This window comes from Camellia sinensis, chromosome 6 (assembly GCF_055761805.1).
Source record: "Camellia sinensis isolate YWXY chromosome 6, ASM5576180v1, whole genome shotgun sequence".
Classification (NCBI taxonomy): Eukaryota; Viridiplantae; Streptophyta; class Magnoliopsida; order Ericales; family Theaceae; genus Camellia; species Camellia sinensis.
The window spans coordinates 55,969,689-55,991,476 of NC_138966.1; the positions used below are offsets into that span (position 1 = coordinate 55,969,689).

General features: G+C 39.8%; 1 protein-coding gene and 1 pseudogene across 1 annotated transcript in view; one reads left to right on the forward strand and one right to left on the reverse strand.

Annotated features, from left to right (window-relative positions):
- Window positions 1-21,788, reverse strand: part of LOC114257863 (uncharacterized) — a 50,440-nt gene that overhangs the window by 20,641 nt on the left and 8,011 nt on the right. The window lies entirely within an intron of this gene.
- Window positions 15,016-18,573, forward strand: LOC114257820 (putative mediator of RNA polymerase II transcription subunit 26c; annotated as a pseudogene).

A 21,788-nucleotide genomic window follows, 5' to 3' on the forward strand; every position in this document is an offset into this window, starting at 1 on the left:
CAAAAAAGTACACCAAAGGATTTTTATAATCATATTGCTGGTTTAGACAACCCACATTTCACCTTCAATTCACCAAAAATTTAGTATACTCATTTTGAAAATCAAACCACAGTCCATAATCATACACTAAAAGATTTTTATAGTTACACTGTTGGTTTAAACAAACCACATTTCACATTTAATCGACCCAAAATGTAATATGCCTATTTTGGATATCAAACCACATTTCACATTCAATCCATCTACATTTTTGGGTTTAAGAGAAGTTGAGTTGGAGAATTAAGTGATTGCAGTTGTGGTGGCAGCGCTTGCAAGGGTGGAGGAAAGAGGGAAGAATTTGAAGAAGAGGAGAGAGGGTGAGTTTGGATAGAAGATGGTTGGTTTGTATATTTCTTTTGAAATTTGGGACAGAAATACAATCTTTTTTTTTTTATTTTTTTTTATTTTTTTTTTTACGTTTTCCGTTTCAAGTGTGAAGACAGCGGCAAAATTGATACGATTTCAAAAACTTTAGGCATAAAATTGAAATTATTAGAAGTCTGGGGGTGTAATTGATCATCGAGGCAAAGTATAGGGGTAAGAATGAAATTTTCTCCAAGGATTTTTTTTATAGTCACATTGCTGGTTTAGATAGATCATATTTCACATTTAATCCACCAAAAATGTAGCATGTCCATTTTGAAAATCAAATTACATTCCAGATATCACATTTAAAAAAGTATGCTAAAAGATTTTTATAGTTACATTGTTAGTCTGGACAAATCACATTTCATATTTAATTGACCCAAAATATAGCATGACAATTTTGAAAATCAAATCACATTCCACATTCAATCCACCAAAAGTGTTGCATTCCCATTACGAAAATCAATCATTCTGCCACATTTAAAAATAAAAAAAAGTACCCAACAATCAATAAAGGCAAAAATGTCTTAAACACAATAATATGTTAAATAATATATCATAAAACAATATTTCGAAATGAACATGACCTATCGGTCCATTAAAAAAAATAAAAATAAAATAAATTTCATGGAAAATATAAATTTCTAAAGTGAGATTTTCAAGTATTTTTCTCTTTGTTTTTTTTGTATTTATTAATTTTTAAAAGATTTATTAACAAATATTTTATGTTTTAATTACATTTAAATTAGATGCATTTACAAAATAAACAAATTTAACCCAAATATTAAAAAGCTCAATAAAAATAAAAGACATAAATTCAAAATTCAAAATTCAAAGGCAACCTTTAAAAAGTGTGAAGCACCAATAAATTTAAAATGTGATCTTGTGACCTATTTAGTCATGAAAAATTCTATTTCCACATGCTTATTTATCTCAGTGCGCACACTTAATGAATTATTATTTTAATGACAATTATATATTAAAATAAATGACCATAATAGACATCAAAACACACCTATAATATTATATGAAAATATTCTCTACACACATCTTTTAAAACAAAAAAAATCCCAGTGCACATCTTTTAATAAAAAAGAAAAAAATAAACCCTAATTCCTTCATTTTAGACAAAAACAACCGGAAACAAAGTAAATTAGGAGATTTTGATGATCTTTTTTTTTTTTTCTTCTTTCTTCTTACCATTAGTTTTCTAGTCAACTAAACATATTAAGATCACATATTTATACATCCAATCGAAAATAAAAGCATTATAAAATAATTAAAAATTCTTGATTGTGTGGAGGAATTTTCACTGCAGTGCCGTTTGGTAACACTTACGTTTTCAGTTTATATTTACAAAAATTTAAAAAACTCAAATGAAAACTTGTTTGGTAAATTTTTGATTTATAAATCAATGGTCTCAGTTTATAAATTTGGCCAAAAAATGTAAACTCAAAAAATGAGTTTACGTTTTGAGTTTTTTTTTTTTTACCACCCAACACTAGCCACCACCCGCCACCATCTTCTGCCACCACCATCTTCCGCCACCACCACCCACCCCCCACCACCACCTGCCACCACCACTCACCAGCCACCCGCCACCACTACCCACCAGCCACCAGCCACCCACTTTTACCACTGCCCACCCCTAGCCGCCACCACCACCACCACCACCCACCACTCATCTGCTACCCACCCGCCACCACCCACCACCTGTCACTACCATCCACCGCTCGCCACCTACCTGCCACCACCACTCACCACCCACCTGCCACCACTATCTACCACCTGCCATCCACCCACCACCACCACCCACCACCACCACTACCACCACCATCACCTACCACCCACCCGCCACTCACCTGCCACCACCACCCACCACTTGCCACCGCCACCGCCACCACCACCACCACCACCACCCACTCGTTACCACCCACCACCCGCCACCGTCACCCATCCACCCACCACCACCACCCGCCACCACCACCCATCACCACCCACCATCTGCCACCCATCTGCCACCACCACCACCACCACCACCACCCACTCGCTACCACCTACCACCTGCTACTGTCACCCACCCACCTACTCACCACCACCACCCACCCGCCATCTGCCACCCACTTGCCACCACCACCCACCACCCCCCCACCACCACCACCACCCACTTGCTACCACCTACCACCCGCCACAGTCACCCATCCACCTACACGTCACCACCACCCACCCGCCACCACCCGCTATCCTCCACCAACCCGCCACCACCACCAGCACCACCCACTCGCTACCACCCACCACCGTCACCCATCCACCCACCACCACCTACCCGTCACCACCATCCACCCGCCATCCGCCACTCACCTGCCACCACCACCCACCACCCGCTACCGTCACTACCACCACCCACCACCCGCTACCGCCACTACCACCACCCACCACCCGCCACCGTCGCCACCACCACCATCACCACCCACTCGTTACCACCCACCACCCGCCACCGTCACCCACCCACCACCACCACCCGCCACCACCCGCCACCACCCGCTACCACCCACCACCACCCGCCATCCGCCACCTACCTACCACCAACACTCGCCGCCACCACCACCACCACCCACCATCACTACTACCACCCACCCGTTACCATTTTCCATCACCAATTTCTGCCACCACCACCCGCCATCATTTTCTACCACCGTCTTTTGCCGCCACCACTCGTCTCCACCCACCACCCGCCACCACTTGCCATTTCTCACTCTTTTTATATTTTAAAATTTTTAAAACATTTTGTCTAAACCAAACGCGTTTGTAGATTATGTTTTTCTAAAAATAAACAAAAAATAAACAAAAACCAGTTTATAAATTTTTTGTAAATATAAACTGAAAATGTAAACGTTACCAAACAGACCCTTTTTTTTTTAAAAAATAAAAATAAAAATAAATCGTTTTGTAATTGGTTAAATCTAACCTTCTACAATAAATTCTTATGAACTAAACCCTAAAAACCAAACCTTAACGGAGAAGAAAAGGTTGTCAGAGAAAAAGAAAAGGCCATGGTTTTGAAATTATTTGGCAGTTCATAGGGTAATGATTTGGTAGTTCACAGGGGCGATTACAAATTTGTATTGTAATTTCCAAGATAACTCTGTTAGAGGAAAAGAAAAGGCTGCAATATTTTTAATTGGCTAAATCTAACATTTTCATTATATATAAATTACCAAATTGTTACCATGATGAAGCAAAAATACAAATTGAACATCTTAATAGCAAAGACTCAGGTGAGATTTCATTCAACTAATCAACTTATAAATAGAAATACTAGGGCTTGTTTGGAAAATAGAAAGATGAGCTTGATGATAGAGGTTAATGAAGATAATGGAGATGGAATTCTTTTGGGTTCAAAGTTTCGTTTTGTTAGAACTTCAATTTCCTCTTGATCAGAATTTACTCTTGATTATAGATCTACCCCATCGATTTGGCCTTGGATGAATTGTTCATCGACTCCATGAGAGGGGATAAATTTATGTGAGAGTGTGTGGAAAGTGAATTGAGGTGGTGTGTGTACAAGATATGAATTAAGGGTATGATTGGAATATTTGGTGTGTGGAATGTGAACAATAAGGGTGATTCTACTTACACCACTATTTAACCTCTTTATACCCTCCATCTCATTACACCACTAAAAAAAAAGTAATTCTCATTACACCTCCAATATATTACCAAAACTAAGCGTAAATTAACTATTTTATCTCTTTACACCACTAATTTTGGTAACACGGTGCTAAACAATTTACATTATTCCAGTGCTATGTTGCTGGAAAAAATAGATCTCCCCAGCATTTTTTTGCTATACATTTACAGAGACACTTTCTTCCAAATAATGATTTTTTAATTTGTGGTGGGTCTGTTCGGTAATACAACGCTAATTAACTTGAATTACTTTAGTGCCATATTACCGGACAATGTTTTTTTTCCCAACATTATGTTGCCGTCCAATTAGATGATAACAAGAAATTAATTTGGACTACTTGTGAAGTGCATGTTCAGTGATACATTGTTATACAAATGGAATTACTCTAGTGTCATGTTGCCAAACTATAATAGAGTTGTTTAGGCCCCCGTCGCTGTACATTGAAAGATTTACTCTTTCCTTCAAGCATCTATAAAAAAATTCATAAATCAAACACGCATCCATAAAATCATACATAAAAAGTATCCATAAAATTATTTATAAAAAATCAAGTGTACGAATATCCATAAAGTATCCATAAAATCTGTCATTATTTGCCTCCATCAATCAAACATGTTATCATAATTCGTCTTGATAATTTGTAGGTAATTTTCCCCCCTTAATAGAAATAGACATCCACACTTTTTAGAACCGGCCAACCTCAATCATTCCCCCTTGATCTTCCTGTTGTCTCTATAGTAACCATTTCTTTTACAAACAACTGTAAGTCTTGGTTTTCTGTCATTGCCTCCCGCGTCTGATGTTTTATAACAATGACAAATCTAGTCTTCTTCCCAACGTCAGAAGCCCATTTAATTAATGCTTCATGACTACTAAAATCTAAAGATAATAAATACATTTACGTCAAATTATTAATAAAACTCAATACAAATTAAAAATTAGAAAAAATCATATTCATAAAAATAATTTAACAAACCTCGTCTGTAATGAATTCATGACTAGAGTCCACTAATATTATGAAACTTGCGTTGTTACAATGAGTATAAGTATAATCCTTGTAGACAAAAAAATAAAAAATATATAAAAAAATGAAACTGAAAATGCATGGTAATGAGAAGCCGAACAAATTAAAAAAATTCGGTTTGGGGTTACCGGAAATGTATCTTTTATTCGGTAGTTGGTTATCAGACTTATATTTTTTGTTCAGCAATGTGATGTCGGACTATTTTATTTTGTTCAATTTTGAACCATTGAACGAAAGTCGAACACCAGTCCAGAAAAACGAAACAAAAAGCTTACCAAATAAATAAAAAAAACTCACAATTTCACTTTTTTGATGATTCTTCATCACCGTTTCTTTATCCATTGTTTTTTTTAATGATCAAAATATTACGATTCTCACTTTTTGAAAAGAGATGTGTAAGAGAAAATAAAAATTAAGAAAGAAAAAAGAGTAGGGATTGAAGACCAAGGAGTGTAAGGAGATAACAAAATATATTTAATTTTAGTGTTTTTATAGCGATTCCGGGTTTTACCCCTTGTTGTACAGTGATCCGGACTTGGTTCCGTGGATGTTAGCAGTTGTTTATATCTTGTTTACATCCTTTCGTACTTTGTATTTGAGTTATAGGATGTGTTGGGCGTGTTCTAAACAGGTAGGTTGAGTTTTAGTCTCTAGTGTAGTTGCCCAGGTTTTTGGTGTTACGCTCGAGCGGATCATTTTGCGCTCGAGCGGAGTTTGGTTTTTGGTTGTCCGCTCGAGCAGGCCTTCTTGCGCTCGAGCGGGATTTACACACTCCCAGTATCTCATGTCCCTGCAAAACTTCTGCAGGTGTGTTTTTCACGCTCGAGCGGGTATGTTGGCGCTCGAGCGGGTAGTGCTTTGTCTGTGCAAGTTCTGGGAGGAAGAAATCTATGCTCGAGCGGACTGGTTTTCGCGCTCGAGCGGATGTATTTTATTCTTGTGTCTTGGAGCTCGAGTGGGACTTCTTGCGCTCGAGCGTGTCTAGATTTTTGTGCTTGACGCTCGAGCAGAAGTGTCGTATATCAGTGGGCAGTTGGGCATTTTTGAATCACTTTTTACATTCACTCTCTCTCTTACTTTCTAAAAGCACTTTTCAGAGCCTCTCTCTCTAGGATTTCCCTTCTCTCTAGGGTTTGATCTAGTTAGAGTGTTCTCATATCCTTTGGCCTTTGTAAAAAGCGTGTTGATCGTCGAGGGCTTCGTTTTGATCCGAAAAGTTTGGAGTTTGGAACACTTTGGTTTTGATCTTCTTCTCCATTTGAGCTCTAACTTCGAGGTAGGGATATCCTACTCCTCCTTATGAGCTTTCTCTTTAAATTTTAACATTTTGATATGTTGGGGATTGTTGGGTAATTTTGAGAAAGTTCGGGTCTTTGTGTAATTTTACAAAAGATGGGGTTTTATTTATATAAGCCTATATGCATGTTTAGCATGGAGAAATGAGATAAATGTTGGGTTATTGATAGAAATGGTACCTTAGGGTTGTTTTGTTAATTATGAGAAATGCCCTAATTACATTGATGAATTAATTTGTGAAATTAATTTTGAGAAATAAGAAGTAGAATTGAAAACGTTGAAATTGGGAACATATGGGATTAAATGGTGTAGTTGGATCATTTATCACTCACCTAGTTGAAATGTTGATATTTTATCCATTTAGTGCATTTATTTTCTGTTTAGAAATAACTGTTTTGGGCTATTGGTGGAGGATAGTCTTGATTGTTGTAGACAATACATGATGATTAGGCAAACTAAAACTAATCGATTGAGTATGCTATCGAGTATAGCGGTTGGAATAATACATTAACTTTATGTATTGATTGATTGTGTATATGATCTATATTTATATACATTGTGTGTGTGAGGAGATAGGGGATGTACTCCACGGTTTAGGGGAAGATATGAGATGAACCTCTAAACCAGATATCGTGTGACATTGATACAACACTACAATGTGTATCAAGTGTGGATTATGGAAGTGTTTGAATTGATTTGATATAGCACTAAAACGTATATCGTTATCAATTGTGAAGTATAGAAGCGTTTCTATATGTTATTGATACAGCACCAAAATGTGTATCCATCATGAATTTCGAAAGTGTTTTAAAGATGAGTCTAAATCTCATTAAGTTATTTGGCTAGGTTCTAAGCCTTGTTTTCAAACTCAAAGTTGAATAAGAAATGGAAACTGAAGTGTGCCATGGGCATGATTGTCGTAAAACTGTTATACGACATACGTTGGAATACAAGGGTGGACCATCTATTGAATGCTATTATTTTAGTCATTGTTTATAGTTGGTTTAGTATATTTCTATTGGGCTGTGGCTCACCCTTTATGGGACATCATTTTCAGGTACAGGTAGTATGCCACCTCCAAGGACATAGCTTGGGAGGCTAGAGACAGACAGACTGTTTCTGTTGTTTTGTTTTCTTTAGATGTATTACATGTATATCAAGCCAAGGGCTTTCTTTGTATAGAGTTAGTACTCTTTTTTTTGTAACCAAGTGTTGACTTGGAAAGTTGTAAGCCTATAAGGCATTTACTTTCATTGTCAACATGTAATACATTTTGTAATGATTACTCTGATAGAATATATTTATGCTTTATTTTTTTGTGTCTAAGCATGCTATTGTTAGATGATTTATGGGTTTATTTTGAGGGCGTTACAACTTGGTATCAGAGCGTACCGGGTTCGAATACCTTGGGTACGTGGGAAGTGATTAGTATCACAATGGGTTTGTCTCGCTTGTTAGAGACTTATGTGTGACATTATGTGTTTATTTGATAACATATTTATGTGACTACTTGGGTATGGGATTTAGTTTCCAGGATGTTGATTGGATCCTTGGGTTTTTGTGAGTCTTGTTGGAAAAGCACTTGATTAATACTGTTTCTAACCGCAACTCTAGTAACGCCTCGGGACTATCATTATCCGGAAATGAAATTCGTAAGTGCTTATGTGTTTATGTGCTTATGTGGAGTGAATTACAATTGTCCATGTAATAGGACGCGAGTGTTTAGTTTTGGCATACTTATGAATGTGCTAATGTTCTTCGTTACTTTTATTAGGATGTCAGGACGAGGAAGAGGTGGTAGATGTGGTAGATGCGGTAGGCAGGAGATGCCTTTACCGGATGATATTCCGGCACAGCAGGAGGGGGTTGGCCAGGCCAATGTGGCTGAGCCAGCAGGTCAGGAGGCTATGGGCGCTTTAGCCTGAGGGATAGCCGATGCTTTGAGGGAGTCTATGGGTATTCTCAGAGCTAAGAATCCAGTTCAGGCTCCAGTGCAGGCCCAGGTTGTCGAGGCAAGGCCTTCCTTCTTGAAGAGGGAGTTCTTCCGGTCTAACTCGTACGAGTTTATTGGGGATCCAAAGGAGCCACTTAAGGCTGACGAGTGGTTGGAGCAGATGTGTAAGACGTTCGAGGTGCTTGGCATCGAGGAGGGGGCGTTGAAAGTGACCTTAGCATCCTTCCAGCTTAAAGGGGGTGCAGGTCAGTGGTAGAAATACATGAGGGGCCGTATTGTTGGCACGTGAAAGGCTTTTGTGGAGGCTTTTCAGGAGAAGTACTTATCTCCAGCAGTTAGGGAGAAGCTGAGAGACCAGTTTTGCCAGCTTTTGCAGTTGAGTTCTTCAGTGGCCGAGTATGAGGCTGATTTTACTAGCTTGTCCAGGTTCGCACCTGAACTTGTGGCATTCGAGGAACGCCGCCGTATCGAGTTTGAGAAGAGGTTGAGGCGCGGCCTCAAGATGAGAGTTGGGAGTTCTATGATCCGAGACTATGGGCGCTTGGTTGATGCTGCAGCCCATATGGAGATCATGATGCAGGAGGAGGAGGGACAGAGAGGCTCCAAGAGGAGCCAAGATGGTCAGGGTGATGGCAGGAGACAGAGGGGTGCTAACCTTCAGCAGTCTCAGGGGGGTGTTACTAGATCGACCTTTCCAGTGCCGAGTGCAGGCTCGGGGAGAGGCAATCAAGGAGATTTCACCTGTTACAAGTGTGGTCAGCTGGGCCACAAGGCTTCGGTTTGTCCACAGAGGGGAGGAGGTCAGAGAGCTGCTTCATCTTCAGCTAGATCGCAGAGCTAGAGTCAGGGCAGGGGCCAGCTCTTGTCTTGTTATCAGTGTGGTCAGCCTGGGCACCTGAAGAGGTTTTGCCCACAGTTGAGTGCCACTTCGGGCGCGTCTGGTTCTAGGCAGACGCAGGGTTTTCAACCAGCTCAGTCTGTGCAGGCCTCGAGGGCCAATCTGGGAGCTTCGTCGTCCTAGTCTATGCAGCAGTCGTATGCTCCGAGGGGTGAGCAGGTGGATCAGGGGCCTACTGGGCACGTGTACGCTGTTACCGCGCAGGATCTCATACCTGCTCTATCAGTTGTGAGAGGTACTTTCTTGTTTTGCAACTCGGTTGCTAGTGTATTGATTGATACGGGTGCATCTCATTCTTTTATATCTGTTGCATTTGTATCTGTTTTGGGATTGGAGTTGGCACAGTTAGCATCTCCTATTTGTGTAGTGTCACCTATTGGGGGTGAGTTGATTTTGAAAAAAGGATGTAGGGGCTATGATATAGAGGTCGCCGATCACCGGCTTCCGTTTCCTTTTGTAGTGATGCCCATGTCGGGATTTGATGTTATTTTGGGTATGGACTGGCTATCGTCATACCGGGCTGTTATTGATTGCTACCGCCAGAGGGTCACAGTTTGTACCTTGAGCGGGGAGTGTTTCCATTTCTTGGGGGATCAGGTTGGTAGTGTGTTGCCACCGGTGTATGATCCGCGAGGGCGAAGTGAGCTTAGTGGTCTACTTGCTAGTTTTATGAGTAATGAGTGTGATGAGACCCAGATTGAGTTACTGAGAGTGGTTTGCGAGTATTCAGATGTTTTTCCCGAGGATCTTGTTAGTTTGCCACTACATCGAGAGATAGAGTTCTCCATTGATTTAGTGCCGGGCACAGTACTGATCTCTATGGCGTCGTATCGTTTTGCCCTAGCCGAGTTGAGTGAGTTGAAGATTCAGCTTCAGGAATTGCTAGATAAGGGCTTCATTCGCCCTAGTGTTTCGCCGTGGAGAGCACCGGCCCTCTTTGCTAAAAGAAAGATGGTGCCTTGAGACTTTGTATAAATTACCAGAAGTTGAATCGAGCTACGGTTAAGAATAAGTACCCTATGCCCCCTATAGATGATCTGTTTGACCAGTTGAAGGGGTCCCGTTGTTTCTTTAAGATAGACTTGAGATCGGGTTACCACCAGTTGAGGGTCAGGGAGGAGGATATTCCGAAGACGGCATTCCGTACGCGATATGGCCATTATGAGTTTCTGGTGATGCCGTTTGGGCTCACCAATGCACCGACAGTCTTTATGGACTTGATGAACCGGATCTTCCGGAAATTCTTAGATCGTTTTGTGGTCGTTTTCGTGGACGACATTCTTATCTATTCACCTTCAGAGGAGGAGCACGAGGAACACTTGAGAGTGGTGCTTGAGTTACTTAGAGCCCATAGGCTGTATGCCAAGTTTGGGAAGTGTGAGTTCTGGCTGGGGGAAGTCAAGTTCTTAGGCCATGTGGTTTCCGGGAAGGGGTGTCTGTTGATACATCTAAGATTGAGGTAGTACAAGATTGGGCACAGCCTAAGAGTGTGTTTGAGATACGCAGTTTTCTGGGATTAGCTGGGTATTACCGCCGGTTTGTGAAGGATTTCTCCAGGCTAGCTTCGCCATTGACTAGATTGACTCGGAAGGGGGTCAAATTTGTGTGGAGTGAGACTTGTGAAAAGTCGTTCCAAGAGCTGAAAGTTAGATTGACCACCGCTACGATCTTGATTATTCCGGAGAGAGGGTTGGGTTATGCAGTTTATTGTGATGCCTCACGAGAGGGTTTGGGTTGTGTGTTAATGCAGGAGGGGAAAGTGGTGGCCTATGGCTCACGTCAGTTGAAAATACACGAGAAGAATTACCCTACACATGACCTAGAGTTAGCAGCAGCGATATTTGCCTTGAAGATTTGGAGGCACTACCTTTATGGTGAGACGTTCGAGGTGTTCTCGGACCATAAGAGTTTGAAGTACCTGTTTACACAGAGGGACTTGAATTTGAGATAGAGAAGGTGGATGGAGTTCATTGAGGACTACAACTTTGAGTTGCACTATCACCTGAGAAAGGCCAATGTAGTGGCCGATGCCCTTAGCAGGAAATCCATTAGTGATGTAGCTTGTATAGCCATTCGGGAGTGGGAGATGTTAGGTGCACTTGGCGAGTTTGATTTGCTTTTGGACGAATCCGTTGAGGCTGCGGCCTTATTTTCTGTTGTTGCGCAGCCTACACTTGTGACTCGAGTGTTAGAGGCACAAAGAGATGACCTTGAGGTAGAGTCCTTTCGAGAGAAGATCTCCAGTGGGAAAGTTGAGAAGGGTTTGACGGTGTATCCCAACCAGAGTGTGAGATACTGAGACCGTTTACTTGTACCGGAATCTTGCCGAGAGGAAGTACTCTGAGAGTTTCACCATTCACGCCTTGCGGTGCATCCGGGAGGCACTAAGATGTATCGGGATTTGGGTCGCCAGTTTTGGTGGCGGGGTATGAAGAAGGATGTGGCGGTTTTCGTGTCTAAGTGCCTTACTTGTCAGCAAGTGAAGGCCGAGCATCAGAGGCTAGTGAGTTTGTTGCAACCCTTGCCTATTGCCGAGTGGAAGTGGGAGCATGTCACTATGGGCTTCGTTGTAGGTCTTTCGAGGACTCAGCGGGGTAGTGATGCTATTTGGGTGGTTGTAGACTGGTTGACTAAGTCGGCGCACTTTATCCCTATGCGCGTGAGAGATTTGGTAGATCATCTTGCCGACTTGTATATTCCGGACATAGTGAGGTTGCATGGGGTCCCAGTGACGATCGTCTCAGATAGAGACCCTCGTTTTACTGCTAGGTTGCGGCAGAGTTTGCAGAGTGCCTTGGGCACTAAGTTGACCTTTAGTACGACTTATCATCCTCAGATTGACGGGCAGTCCGAGCGTACTATTTAGATCCTTGAGGATATGCTTCGAGGTTGTGTCCTGGACTTTAGTGGGACGTGGGAGAGGCACTTACCCTTAGTGGAGTTTGCCTACAACAACAGCTTTCAGTCGAGTATCGGTATGGCACCGTTTGAGGCCTTGTATGGCCGATCTTGTAAGTCTCCAGTTTGTTGGGCCGAGGTGGGTGATGCACCTTTGTTGGGCCTGGAGTTGGTGAGAGAAACGACGGAGAAAGTCGAGCTTATCCGTAGGAGGCTTGTTACAGCCCAGAGTCATCAAAAGAGTTATGTCGACCGTAGGAGGAGGCCTTTAGCTTTTGAGACGGGTGATCATGTTTTTCTGAAAATATCACCTAGGCGAGGTTTGATGAGGTTTGGGAAGAGTGGGAAGTTATCCTCTCGGTTTATCGGTCCCTTTAAGATCCTCGAGAGGATTGGGGAGGTTATTTATCATTTGGCTTTGCCGCCGCAGTTGTCCGGAGTGCATGACGTGTTTCATGTGAGTATGCTTCGGAAGTGTGAGCCGGATCCATCGCATGTATTGGATTGGACCGACTTAGAAGTAGATGAGGATGCCTTGTATGAGGAGAGACCGGTTTGGGTCTTGGATAGGCGGGATCAAGTATTGCGAGGCAAGACCATTCCCTTGGTAAAGGTTTTGTGGAAACATCACGGAGTGGAGGAAGCCACTTGGGAACGTGAGTTGGAGGTCTGAGAGAAATATCCAGATCTATTTGTGGATGTTTGAGTATATGTTGTATATTTTGTTGTATTGTTGAACCTTAAGAGTATTGAAAATATCTTAGGTTGTAAAACATTGTGTATGTTTTGGTTTAATGGAAGTATTTTGGAACTTGCCTTGAAATGGAAGTTTGATATAACATTGCATATGTTGAATGTGTTATAGAAATGGAAATTATATCATGAATATTGAATATGATGTGGAAATGGGAATCATGTACATTTTAAATTGTTGAAATGGCAAGGAAATGCATGTTGAAATGTATATGTTGTGAAATGCCTCTTAACAAGAGATGGAATGATCGGGAAGGGTCGAGTTATTTAATGTTGAATGTAACATTGTTTAAAATGGAGAAAAACTTGTCCTTTTGAAAACTTGCATTTAATTTCAAGGACGAAATTCTTTAAGGGGGGAAGGTTGTAGCGATTCCGGGTTTTACCCCTTGTTGTAAGTGATCCGGACTTGGTTCCGTGGATGTTAGCAGTTGTTTATATCTTGTTTACATCCTTTCATACTTTGTATTTGAGTTATAGGATGTATTGGGCGTGTTCTGAACAGGTAGGTTGAGTTTTGGTCTCTAGTGTAGTTGCCCAGGTTTTTGGTGTTACGCTCGAGCGGATCATTCTGCGCTCGAGCGGAGTTTGGTTTTTGGTTGTCCGCTCAAGCGGGCCTTCTTGCACTCGAGCGGGATTTGCACACTCCCAGTATCTCGCGTCCCTGCAAAACTTCTGCAGGTGTGTTTTTCACGCTCGAGCGGGTTTCCTATGCTCGAGCGGGTATGTTGGCGCTCGAGCGGGTAGTGCTTTGTCTGTGAAAGTTCTGGGAGGGGGAAATCTACGCTCAAGCGGACTGGTTTTCGCGCTTGAGCGGATGTATTTTATTCTTGTGTTTTGGAGCTCGAGCGGGACTTCTTGCGCTCGAGCGTGTTCAGATTTTTGTGCTTGACGCTCGAGCGTTCTATTCTCCGCTCGAGCGGAAGTGTCGTATATCAGTGAGCAGTTGGGCATTTTTGAATCACTTTTTACATTCACTCACTCTCTCTTACTTTCTAAAAGCACTTTTTAGAGCCTCTCTCTCTAGGATTTCCCTTCTCTCTAGGGTTTGATCTAGTTAGAGTGTTCTCCTATCGTTCGGTCTTTGTAAAAAGCGTGTTGATCGTCGAGGGCTTCGTTTTGATCCGAAAAGTTTGGAGTTTGGAACACTTTGGTTTTGGTCTTCTTCTCCATTTGAGCTCTAACTTCGAGGTAGGGATATCCTACTCCTCCTTATGAGCTTTCTCTTTAAATTTTAACATTTTGATATGTTGGGGATTGTTGGGTAATTTTGAGAAAGTTTGGGTCTTTGTGTAATTTTACAAAAGATGGGGTTTTATTTATATAAGCCTATATGCATGTTTAGCATGGAGAAATGAGATAAATGTTGGGTTATTGATAGAAATGAAACCTTAGGATTGTTTTGTTAATTATGGGAAATGCCCTAATTACATTGATGAATTAATTTGTGAAATTAATTTTGAGAAATGAGAAGTAGAATTGAAAACGTTGAAATTGGGAACATATGAGATTAAATGGTGTAGTTGGATCATTTATCACTCACCTAGTCGAAATATTGATATTTTGTCCATTTGGTGCATTTATTTTCTGTTTAGAAATAACTGCTTTGGGCTATCGGTGGAGGATAGTCTTGATTGTTGTAGACAATGCATGATAATTAGGCAAACTAAAACTAATTGATTGAGTATGCTATCGAGTATAGCGGTTGGAATAATACATTAACTTTATGTATTGATTGATTGTGTATATGATCTATGTTTATATACATTGTGTGTGGGAGGAGATAGGGGATGTACTCCATGATTTAGGGAAAGATAGGGGATGGACCTCTAAACCAGATATCGTGTGACATTGATACAGCACTACAATGTGTATCAAGTGTGGATTATGGAAGTGTTTGAATTGATTTGATATAGCACTAAAATGTATATCGTTATCAATTGTGAAGTATAGAAGCGTTTCTATGTGTTATTGATACAGCACCAAAATGTGTATCCATCATGAATTTCGAAAGTGTTTTAAAGATGAGTCTAAATCTCATTAAGTTATTTGGCTAGGTTCTAAGCCTTGTTTTCAAACTCAAAGTTGAATAAGAAATGGAAACTGAAGTGTGCCATGGGCATGATTGTCGTGAAACTGTTATACGACATATGTTGGAATACAAGGGTGGACCATCTATTGAATGCTATTATTTTAGTCATTTTTTATAGTTGGTTTAGTATATTTCTATTGGGCTGTGGCTCACCCTTTATGGGACATCATTTTCAGGTACAGGTAGCATGCCACCTCCAAGGACATAGCTTGGGAGGCTAGAGACAGACAGACTGTTTCTGTTGTTTTGTTTTCTTTAGATGTATTACATGTATATCAAGCCAAAGGCTTTCTTTGTATAGAGTTAGTATTCTTTTTTTTGTAACCAAGTGTTGACTTGGAAAGTTGTAAGCCTATAGGGCATTTACTTTCATTGTCAACATGTAATACATTTTGTAATGATTACTCTGATAGAATATATTTATGCTTTATTTTCTTGTGTCTAAGCATGCTATTGTTGGATGATTTATGGGTTTATTTTGAGGGCGTTATAGTTTTTTCTTTAAAGGTAATTTCACACATGGATAAAAATAGGAAGAAAAAAATAAAAACTCATATAAAGGATGTAAAGAGATAAAATAGTGGTGTAAGTAGAATCACCCATTACCAAAAAAGTGACTTTTTGCTTCTAATTTTTTGCGACCCACTATTTAGCCTTCGCAAAAAGAAAACATTTTTGGAAATGATTAGTGGCAAAAGGCATATTTTACCCCTATTTTTTATTCCCTTCACTGACCCCAAGCGACTTTGAGCTATAATATTGTGACCAAGCGAAACTCAAAGGTTAAAATCTAAATTTATAAGGAAAAAACAGAACAAAAAATATGCATGTATATGTGTCTGCCTAAAAGCAAGTCGGATTAATTTTTCATGTGTCTGCCTAAATGCTGCCTTGGATTTTTTTCAATTTGTATTGATATTATTAATTCCCTATTTTGAATAAGAGTTGGATTTTTTATAAATTGATTTTCCTTTATGTTATTTTATTTTATTTTTTGAATTATTAGAATGGCAATGGAGAATTTGTGTATTTATTATATGTCATAGTAATGTATATTCATTCAAAGATAACAACAACATAACACTAATTCTCACTTGCTGTTTTCTTTCTCCTATTTTGGCTGCAGATGCCACCTCATCCCTCCTTCAGTATCCAACCCACTAGATATCCATCTATTATTCTGTAAGTCATATATAATCTACTTGAAGATTCGATGACACTGTTTATTAATTTTCAGGATTACAATGTTGTCATCTTGTGCATGTTGTTGAGCTCATGATTGATCTTAGTGTCGTGTTAACTACATGATTGTTTCAGAACTTCAGCCCAGTTAGTTTCATCTATTTTCATTAAATTAATTAGTGTAGTGATTGTTGAACTCATGATTGATCTTTCCATTTTTTCTTCCCAAATACCAAATAGTACTCCAAAGTGATGCATGATTGACAATACCATTAAATTAATCTGCCTTCAAAATAAAAATCCTGGCAAGAATTCACCATGAAGCACTAGACCTAGAATTAAACAAAAGTACCTGCATAACATCCAGTCTCAAATTAAGAATCACACACAGAATTCAAGCATTCTTGAAACCAAATTTATTGTTTTGTGTGTGTGTGTGTGTGAGAGAGAGAGAGAGAGAGAGAGAGAGAGAGAGAGAGAGAGAGAGAGAGAGAAATCCAACCAATAGATATTGTGAAAGCCTAAGTGCAAAGAGGATTTTCACAAAATGGTATAACTTTGTCTCACATTTGTGTTTCAACTTGTGAAATTTTTATGCCTTATTAGCACATCTGGTAGATATACATGGTTTGGCCAAATGTAATCTTTAGCCTTAAAACCAACTTTACTACTGCCCTTAAAACCAATTTTTCTCCAATAATGCTTTCATTTTATAAAGTTAAACAAACAGAACCATATTTGTCTAGTTGTTCCAATTTGTCTTCTTTTTATTTATTTTGTGTGTGTGTGTGGGGGGGGGGGGGGGGGGGAGGGGGCAATGAAGAACGGTGAAGAGATCCGTACGGAGGTTTGTTCGACGATGAAGAGACTAGAATTCTTAACATCAAAGAACAGCTTGAAGATCCAGACTAGGTATTCATTCAATTTAATATTCAATTATTGAATCTTAGTTTTCTGATTATTATTATTATTACGAGTATTAATTTTTAAAACTGTGTTGTTGAACTATAATTTCTCTGTTTTAGTTTGAAGATTCCCTGGTTGAATTGCTTCAAAGCCTTGCAGATATGGATGTAACATTCAAAGCACTCAAAGTAATCGAAAACATGTCTAATATATATATATATGTATATATATATATATATATATTTCATTTTCATTCTTTCTAAGAGTCTCTGTCTCAGGAAACTGATATTGGGAAGAATGTGAATCGTTTGTGGAAGAATCTATCGAATGATGTGCGGAGATTGGTTAAACAACTCATCAGGTTTGAAGATTCGAAACTAAAACAAACAATTTTGGAAAGAAAATAGTGTGTGTTTGTTTGTTTTACTATACACAGACATAGACAAATAGTTGTGGGAGTTGTTAGATCATGGTTTTTTTTTTCTTTACAGAAAATGGAAAGATTTGGTTGATGAATAGGTTAAGTTGAATACACCCAATCAACTTGTTTCTTCTTTTCTCATTGGTAATATCACCCAAAATTCTAAACCCTTCTCTCTCTTACTTTCTCTTTTTAGATAGAATTATTACTTGTTTGAATTGAACTAAAAAAGAGGTTCATTAATGGTGATGGTGGGGGTGTTGGCAGCTGATGGAGACTCTCCTCAGCAGAACATACCACCTAGTAACACTTGAAACGGTCTTCACCACCAAGTAAAAATTAGCTTTTGCTTCCTCACTTGGCTGTACTTTTTTGAGAAACAATATTTTAAGGTTTTTTGTGAAAATTCCAAGCTTTTGATCTCCAAAGTTGTGGTCTTTACAGGTTCCTGATTTTGCCTACTCTCCAAATCCACACAGTAACTACCGAATCTGATTCCTAGCTCAATTGGGTCTATTTGTTTTTATCTTTTTGTGGATTTGATTTGATACGATATATATCATTTTTTTGTCTTTTTTAATAAAAATTGTTGGAGATGGGAGCTCTGGTTCAGACAAGAACAACTCTGAAACAGAACCTAAAGCAAAAGTAGTTCCTCGAAGAGATGCTCCTCCTACCAAACCGACCTACTCTATTCCCCTAGCTGCTTCTGCCCCTTCTCGCAAGGTACCCTTTAAATTGTCCTCTATTTGGTTGATGAGAAAACTGAGGAGGAAATAAGTGGAAAGGGCTTTTTTGGGTCTTCTGATTTTTGCATTTTTTCAATCATCCCCAAAAGGAAAACAAAAATGAACTTAATTTTAGGCTTTTTAGAGATGAAATACTTTTGGATTCCACATTTTCTTTTTAGCAAGCACCGGCTTCCATGTGGTAGAAAGAAAGTGTTGTGAATCACATTGGTTTGACTCTGAATTGTAGAGACAACAGAAGGAATCAAGCCTCGACCTTGAAAGGCTGGCTTCAACAAGAAAACGGCTTCATGAGAATTACTAGGAGGCTGAGAATAGATACTTTACTATATTTTGGCTTTACTAGCATTCTATTTGGATTGTATTTTTGTCATAAAAGAACTTTTTGTAATAACTTTCACATATGGCTCCAATTTTGAGACTCAAATGGAATGCCTAATTAAACTACAATGCTATAATGTTTGAATTCTTATCATTGCTATTTTTAGAGTGCTTAACGTTACACTTTATTTTATTTATTTTATTATTTTTATTTTTAATTTTTGTGTGAAGGTAACAAGATGGTTGCCAAAAAACATATAAGCATTTTTTTTTTGTTTTTTGCGACGGCAAAATAGCGGTCGCCATAAGTAGTTTAGGCGGTCGCGAATAATTTGTGACCGTTGGTTTGTCATCGCAAAAAGTATTTGCCACCCCCATATTCGCGACCCCCATTTGCCGTCGCATGAGCTGTCGTAAAAGGTCTTTTGCGACTGTATTTTTATTATTTGCGACGGCTTGTAGCGGTCGCAAAAAGTGTTCTTTTTAGTAGTGACCCTATTCTTAAATCATAAGGGAGTAAAGTGCTTCGTCTCAAACCAAATGGAGATAAAATGAATTTCGTCCTCAAATTTCAAGGCATCAATCAAACTAAAAAATATTTCTTACAAAAAATATAATTTTTAAAAAATATTTTCATAGCAAATGGAAAAAAAAAATTATATTGAAACAAATAGAACGTTAATTATCTAAAGTAATAGATATGAATACATATGATCATTTGTACCCAAAATTCCTATTTCCATGTACTCTGATAACAGATGACAAAACTTGTGTATTTTGATTAATCAAAAGAAGGGCAAATATATAAGCAATAGAATGTAACCCTAATAATCTAAAGTACTAAACTATCCTTAATGAATAATATAAACTACATAATTCACACCCCCCCTCAAACTGATGATGCGAGCGCAGAAAGCATCAAAAGTTTGCCAAGAAGAAAACAAAAATGAGCAACAGTATGAGTCTTCGTAAAAAAATTGGCCAACTGAAGAGAGGAGGGAACAAAAGGGAGAGTAATAGTGCTAGCCTGAAGATGTTGTCTGACAAAGTGACAATCTATTTCAACATGCTTTGTCCGCTCATGAAAGACTGAATTATGGGCAATCTGGACAGCACTCTGATTATCACAATACAACTGAGTCGGATCAGAAAGAGAGACACCCATATCAGAAAGAAGCCAGAGAAGCCAAACGATCTCGAAAGTAGCATGAGCCATGGCACGATACTCAGCCTCAGCGGTGGAATGAGCAACAACAGACTGTTTCTTACTCTTCCAGGATATGAGGGAATCGCCAAGGAAAACACAAAGACCAGAAGTGGATTTGCGATCAGAGATGTCACCTGCCCAATCAGCGTCAGCATAAGCACGGAGAGTCAAGTCTGAAGAGGCAGATAACATCAAACATTACAACAAAGTGCCACGAAGGTAGCGCAAAGTACGAAGTAAGGCAGCCTAGTGTGTGGAACGAGGAGCAGAAACAAATTGACTGAGAATGTGCACAACATAGGAGATATCCGAACGAGTAACGGTGAGATAAACAAGGCACCCAACCAACTCGCGGTACAAAGTGGGATCCTCAAGTGGAACGCCATCAGAAGCAGAAAACTTAGCATGCAACTTAAGAGGAGTGTCAACAATTTTCTCATAAGTGAGATTGGCACGAGAAAGAATATCACAGGCATATTTAGTCTGAGAGAGAAGATACCAGTAGGAGAAGTAGCAACCTCAATACCAAGAAAATATCGAAGAAACAACAAATCCTTCATCTCGAACTCCTGAAACAACTGATGCTTAACCTCCTTAATAGTACTATAATCAGAGCCAGTGATGATCATATCATCCACATATAAGAGAAGGAGAACAAGCCCAACAGAAGTGCGCCGAACAAAGAGAGCACAATCATGATGACTAGAGCGAAAACCAAGTTGAAGGGCAACAGAGTGAAATCGCTCATACCAAGCACGAGGAGACTGCTTGAGACCATAGAGAGCACGGTGAGGACGACAAACAACACCAGGAGGGTGAGAGAGACCCGGTGGAGGGCGCATATACACTTCTTCAGCAAGATGCCCATTCAGAAAAGCATTTTTGACATCTAGTTGAAACAGGGGCAAATGATGGGTAGCGACAACAGAGATAAGAGTACGAACAGTAGTCATCTTGGCAATGGGGGCAAAAGTCTCATCGTAATCAATCCCATACTCCTGAGAAAAGCCTTGGGCAACTAGACGAGCTTTTTACTGTTCCAAAGACCCATCAGAAAGGGTTTTGACCTTATAGACCCATTTACAGCCTACAACATTCTTGTCAGCAGGTAATGGAACCAAATCCCAAGTTTGAGTGTTAGCCAAAGCAGTTAACTCATCATTCATGGCGGCAATCCAATTGGGATCATGACAAGCTTCCTTGTAAGACCTGGGCTCAAAATATGTATGAAGACAAGAAAGAAAAGACTGATAGGAAAGGGAAAAACATGTATTATCAAAACCATACCAGTTCGGAGGATGACGATCTCGCTTTGGGAAGCAATGTGCAGGAGGAGCGGGATCCAAAGAAACAGTTGGAGGGACAGTAGAGCTAGAGACATGTGAGCTCGGAAGTGCTTTGCGGCGTTGATAAACAATAAGAGGAGCAGGAGAAGCGGGAGCTGGAGATGAGGTAGCTGGAGAGGTATTAGAAGTGCTAGTAAGAGGCAAAGTAGAGACCTCAATGTCAGAAACAAACTCATCAGGAGAAGCATTAGGAGGAAATGGGTCAACATGAACCAATTCATCCTTAGTAATAGGAACATGGGTGGAATGTATGGTGTAGTAGGGTAGTTTTTCTAAAAAAGTGACATGCCTAGACACATATAGCTTTTTGGTGGCAGGATCATAGCACCGATAACCTTTCTGATTAATGCCATATCCTAAAAAGACACATAGGACATAACGAGAACTAAGCTTAGAGTGCGCCCGTTTATGAAGGAGCATAAAGCATGCAAAACCAAAAATACGAAGAAGAGAATAATTGGGAGTAACACCAAAAAGACGCTCATACAGAGATGAGCCTGAGAGAAGAGGAGTAGGCATCCGATTGGGAAGATATGCAGCAGTGAGCACAGCTTCTCCCTAGAAAATAGAAGGGACAAAAGATGAGAGCAACAAAGAGCGAGCTGTATCAAGGAGATGGCGATGTTTGCGCTCAGCTCGACCATT